The following is a 6040-nucleotide window of genomic DNA, read 5'->3' on the forward strand; positions in this document are numbered from 1 at the left end:
AGGTCTTCCATTCAATCATCGATACCTTAAGAAAAGCATATCTATGAATGTTTTGGCAAATTAACATATAAAATGCAAAATCTGTGTAGTATAGAAAAATAAAGCAATATATGCTTCTGTTTAGGCTCAAAAAAATAAACCGTCTGGACTACACAAATTTATCAGACTCAATTAGTGATCAAAAAGACTTGAAGGGGGAACATATATCCTTCTGATTCAATACCAACTTTCTCCGAATGAGAAATTGATAGATGGTGAGCTGCGTGCCCCAAGTGTTATTGAAACACTTATCTGTTGAGAGATAAATGAGTAGCTGGTGGGGTTGTGACAAGAATTGSCCTGGGCTTTGCCTTTTTCAATATTAGTCTCGAAAGAATTGAGAACTAATAGATTGTGTGATATGCCTGGATTTTATAAGTTTGGAACAGGATTTTTGTTTTCTTTTAATCCTGACACAACTTTCATCAATTCTTTTGGCTCACAACAACTACCCCTCTCATTTTCATTTTAATCTCGGCACACAAACCCTTTGGTATATAAAGCTCACTCAGATATGGTTGTTCTCATGGGTATGTTTGTCGGTTCTGACATTCCATTGAGGTATTTCTGATAAGCACTCAGTCCCTCCTAAAAATTTACAATTTTGCACATTTGATCACAACAGTTGATCAAAAAATAATATTTCAGATAAAGCACAATGATCAGATAAAAATTGATCAATATATTTGGCTTTAAGCACAATTAATAACAGAATGATGCGACAACAATCAGATTATTCAATATGAGAGAGAAATGAATGAAAATCTATAAGAACGAGTTTACAGATTCTGGTATTAAAAAAATTGAATGTATATCAGTCAACGAAAAACAATATCAGAAAACAAACTTGAATCCAAACGAGCGTATTATCACCGAAAATGATTTTCGTATAAAAGACGTGATAATAAAGTTTGAAGAATAGCTGAAACAGGTATTGGAGTTATGTATGACGATAAATTACACAAGTAAAATCTCAGGAAATACCTGTTCAGAGAATGTACTCGTTTCCAAAAATTTATTCACTTCCAGAAGACATTTATTTAAAACTTCTAGAGACTCTCCCTAGAAAGTTGATTTTAGAAAAGTTTCAGTTAAGCTCAAAAATTAAAAAGGAAACATTTTAAACTCGGGTTCTAATCTAAGTGTTTAGAAACCACACTCGGTAAAGCACGGGACTAAATTGTTCAGAAACCTTGTTTGGAATAAATTACAACTCCCCCTACATTGGTGTATCGCTTAAATGATATTCTGATCAGCACAAAATTTACACACTTGCAAAACCAGATTAAGTAGATTTTGGTACCCAAATGAATTTGGGTCCTATTATGTTAGTATCGGGTTGGGGTATGTTGTAACTTCCAAACCATTTATTCTTATTAGATATATTCTTTCTAGCACTGTGAACAGGATGATCAGGAATAAAATACCAGTAATTGTGATCATACCTGTTCTTACCTTTCGAACTGCTCTGATATCTATTGTTTGTACTCCATCTGTTATAGGTCTTCTTGTTCACAAAATCTGTTGATTTACATGTGGAGCACATGATCTTTTCTTGCTAAGATTTATCAAGTCAGAATTCGATCTCACAAAACAAAGAAGATTATTAGTAGCAACAGGAGTACGAGTTAAAACATATTCAGATTTACCCAAATGCTTTTAATTTTAGAAGAATAATTGGGTGATCTAATGACGTACCCTTGATAATACTGATTAGAAGAATGATAATAGTTCTTAGAAACAGTAGATTTAGGGCTGCTAGAATAACTGTTCGATTTGAGACAGTCATAAAAGCTGGTTTTACACTGAGAAGGAGAACCAGTTGAGCTTTGAGCACATGAAAAGTCTTTGACTTTTTGTAAAAGCTGATCTCTTTCAGCAGTAACTAAATCAAATTTAATTTTTAGTTCAATTCTCATCTTCATCTCAGTTTCAAGGTCTGTCTTTAGATCAGACAATTTGCTTGTAGTGTCTAGGAGTTTACCTTCTAACTCCTTATGAAGCATTTCAAAATTTCTCTTCTGATTTATCAACTCTCGTTTCTCTTCATCTGAGCTACTCTTTTCATTATCCGAGGCGATGTCAAGCCACTTTTTCTTATTTGCAAGCTCTTTAGCAATTGTTGTATACTTCTTTGAAGTATTTCTTTTCTCAAGGGCAAATTGCTTCTTCTCTTCGTCTAAAKCCTTCTAYTTTAGATCAATGTTTTCAGATAATTTCTGTAATTGACTCTGATAGTCTTCARAKATGTCTTTCTTTTCTTTATCATTCTTGGCTCGTTCCAAGATGATCAGCTGCTCAAAATCCGAGATTTGCYTTAAAARCATTTTTGCATTTAGCTCTAKAGAGTTAATCCTTTTCTCGTAAGATACACGTTCAGTTCCAAATTTACTTTCTAGTTCAATCACTCTCTTCTTCTCTTTCTCAAGTTTCTTCCTCTCAACATTCATATCCTTTTTCGCTTTTAAAGTTTCTCTGTAAGCTCTTCAGTCTCTTTAATTTTCTTTTCTGGAAAATTCCTTACAGCATTTAGTTTAGACTCTGCTTTATGAAGTTTATTGACTAAATTTTGTTTTATCTTGTTTGAACTTCTAATTTCATCATCTAACTCACTCCTTTCATAATCCAAAGTTTTCTCAAGTTTATTAATCTTAAAATTCAAATCATTCTCAACTCTTTCCAATGCGGCTTTATGATCTTTTTGTAAACTTGCAATAAATTCCACATTAGCATAATTCTCAGAAAACATGTTTATATATTTGTCTTTATAGTCCACTTTACTCTTTTCCAGCATGGAAATCTAAGTTCTCAACACTTGATTCTCCTTCTATAGGATATCTGCCATTAAAAAATAATATTGATCAATTAGAGGATCTAATGCGATGAAATCAAACAAAAGAAATAAAAAACAATTAAGCTAAAAAAAGAAAAACAGAAACACAAAAAAACTGATGAGAAATTAGAAAAACAACGAAAAACTGTCTAAAATCAGTAAAAATAGTTAAAACTGTTAAAAACAGTTAAAAACAGGCAAAAACAATTAAAACTGATAAGAAACAGTTTAGACGACGTAAAACAGTTCAAAGATTCTCAAGCAGTTTAAACATAGAACAAAACAGAGAACAATTTAAAATGAAAGCAATTAAGACCCAAAATTTAACACAGTGATATGCTTTTACAATCCAGACAAATCCCTCACTGCAAAGATCTAAATCCGGCCATCTCARTGGATCCTTATTCGCTCAATACTCAGCCTATAAATCACACAAAGATGATGTTTAAACTTGATCAGGATGCTGTTTAAATCGCTCACAGATTGAGCTTAATTCGCTCAAATCTTGCAACCACCTCTAAACTGCTGAACAAACTGTTTTAAATTGGATAGGACTGCATCTTCTATCCAGTCAAGACTTGATTATAAACCACCACACAATTGTTTACTACATGAAAGAAAAAAATTCTGTCAACACACAGCAGTGAGATCAAACAGGACAAACATTAAATCGATTACAATATGATGCTTAAACACTCAATATGTGCTCATCGAATCAGTAGTAAATCATTTCTCTATGATTAAGACAACTTAAAACAGGTTGTAAAAAGCTTACTGCTATGGTTTTAAATCGATCAAGTCAGCACAAGACTAAGCTGCTCAAGACTGTTTATAAATTGCTCACTGCACTAAGCTTAATCCGCTCAACAGATGTAAATTGCTTAACTCAGGCAATAAATCACACCCCTCATGCAATAAATCGCTCAATGCTAAGCTGAAAATAGCATACTACAAGAACAAGAATCGATCACTAAACAGACTCTAAACTGGACAAGATACTCAGTAAATCGCATGCTTAATCCGGTCAAGAAACAGCCTCTTAACCGTTCATCATGCAGCTTGCATCTGTATGCTGTATGTGAAATTCAGCAGAAAGCTGAGCCAACARGASACTACAAACTTGAATCAGCTCACAAGRCAACTTCTGGTATGTGATATCATCTGTGGATCAAAGTAAAATCTTCTGCTCAATCTCTCTCGGTTCACATGCTTGAGAGACTTGCTGCTTTGAGAGAATTCTTCAAAACAAACTTACGCAATTATTTACCTGAGTTCTCGTTGCAAGAGCCAAAGAGAAAGGATTTGCTGCTGTAACTAAGGCAATGAAGCARCACCAGAAAGATGACTAAACCAAAATCAATCAATCAAGACCAAAAACAAACCAAAATCAAGTCTGTCAAAACTAAAAATTGTAGATGAACAGTCAAATGCAAYCTCAAGATTGTAGATGAACAAAATTTCAGTCTATTMMATAATTGTCTTTCTTCTAAAACTGATGCCGAACTAGAATGATACAGACTGTACAATCTAGACAACCCAATACAGAATATGCTTAACAGTGATCAACATTACCTGGTCTCTTGATATAATAGAAGTATTGATGGCTCGAACTCTTTGTCAGGTGGAATCCACACAGTCTATGATTCGTATTTTGYGCCTTTCAGTTACTCTTCCCAWTTATATGGAAGTTGCACAAATTGAGGGTTAATCCAGATGGAAGCAACACAGTAAKAACTTTATCTACCCAATTGAGCGATTTAGATGACCGCTCAAACCACTAGTGATAATCACTCAAACCTAAGTCTTAATCGCTCAAACAAAGACTAAATCGCTCAATATCCGCTCAAGACCTAGCCGATATCGCTCAAGACAAATTCTTAATCGCTCAAAACTAGAGTTAAAATCGCTCAGAACCTGTTCTAAATCGCTCACGCCTAAGACTAAATCGCTCACAAACTGTTCTATAAATCRCTCAAACATACAGCTAAATCGATCAAGCAGTCAACTAAATCGATCAAACAGATTCCTAAATCKATTAAKCTACAAGTCTAAATCGATCAATACTAGYTGTAAATCGCTCAACAAACTAACYAAATCGCTCACCRTTATGGTCTTAATCCGGTCAAGTCCGCTCAAGCAATATACGAATTCGGACAAAATCCGCTCAACAGGTGTGCGGTTTAGACTTAGAAAAATAAAGAACCTGTACGATGAAGAAGCTGTGAGCAATTTTCCAAGAAATCTGAGCGATTTAGATAATCGAATGAAGGATGTCCGATTTAAACTTCATACAGAGATTGAGCGAATAAGCCTGTGTCTGATTAAGTGAACCTGCGGTTTAGACTTTGAAACTGGATGAGAAGATCTTGAGCAACGAAGATGAAGAAGATATGAATCAGTCCGGATGACTAAAAAAATGGGCTTAAATCGGTTGGGCCTAATATGGGCTAGAATTAAATAAAAAACAAAAACACAAAAACAACAATTTTTTCATCCAAAAATGGATAAAAACTGGATTTAAAAAAATATCAAGAACATGAAAAAAAAATTCAAACACAAAATCTACCAAAACTTGAAAAACAAAGATAAAAACGCAAATCTTTGTGTATAACAAAGATTCATGAATCAAAAACACACACAACGATTACAAATTTAACACACAAACACATGATTTTGAAAAAAAATYAGATCAAACTCAAAAAAAATATGAAGAACACGAAGAACTTAAAAAAAATCAGAAACTTTCTCTTCAAAATTTCTTCAAAACAGATGATTTCTTCTTCTTGATTTCGTGCAATTCTGCTCTGATACCAATTGTGAGTCCCTTTGTTGATCAATCTTCAAGATATCTTCATAACAATGGCAGATCTGATAATTTCTTTTAAGAACACATAAGAGACTAGAGAGAGAAAGTCAAATCTTCAAGTATGGTCAAACCTTTCTTTACGTATATTGAATTTAACAAATGAGCTCTTACAAGATTACAAAGACTAACACCTTATTTATAGGGTCAAACAACTCGTCAAATGTCAAAGTTAAACCTCACAAACAAATTCAAACACGATGTCTATTTTAATTATAGACAATAGTAACTTTCAAGACGAATACAATTTTACACCGACTTTCAGTCCTAACAGATTACGTGAATGTATGATAAATTGTTATATT

The 6040-nt window shown here is 33.4% G+C and overlaps 1 long non-coding RNA gene across 1 annotated transcript; it reads right to left on the minus strand.

Moving 5' to 3' along the window:
* Positions 1-3667: 3667 nt before the first annotated feature.
* On the minus strand, positions 3668-5181 carry LOC112505055. The gene is made up of 3 exons (XR_003068317.1): positions 4445-5181; positions 4140-4217; positions 3668-4033 (listed from the first exon to the last, which is right to left on the minus strand). It is a non-coding gene; the product is annotated as an uncharacterized LOC112505055 (long non-coding RNA).
* Positions 5182-6040: the final 859 nt, after the last annotated feature.

This window comes from Cynara cardunculus, unplaced genomic scaffold (genome assembly GCF_001531365.2).
Source record: "Cynara cardunculus var. scolymus isolate 2C unplaced genomic scaffold, CcrdV1 Un_Scaffold_8132, whole genome shotgun sequence".
Lineage (NCBI taxonomy): Eukaryota > Viridiplantae > Streptophyta > Magnoliopsida > Asterales > Asteraceae > Cynara > Cynara cardunculus.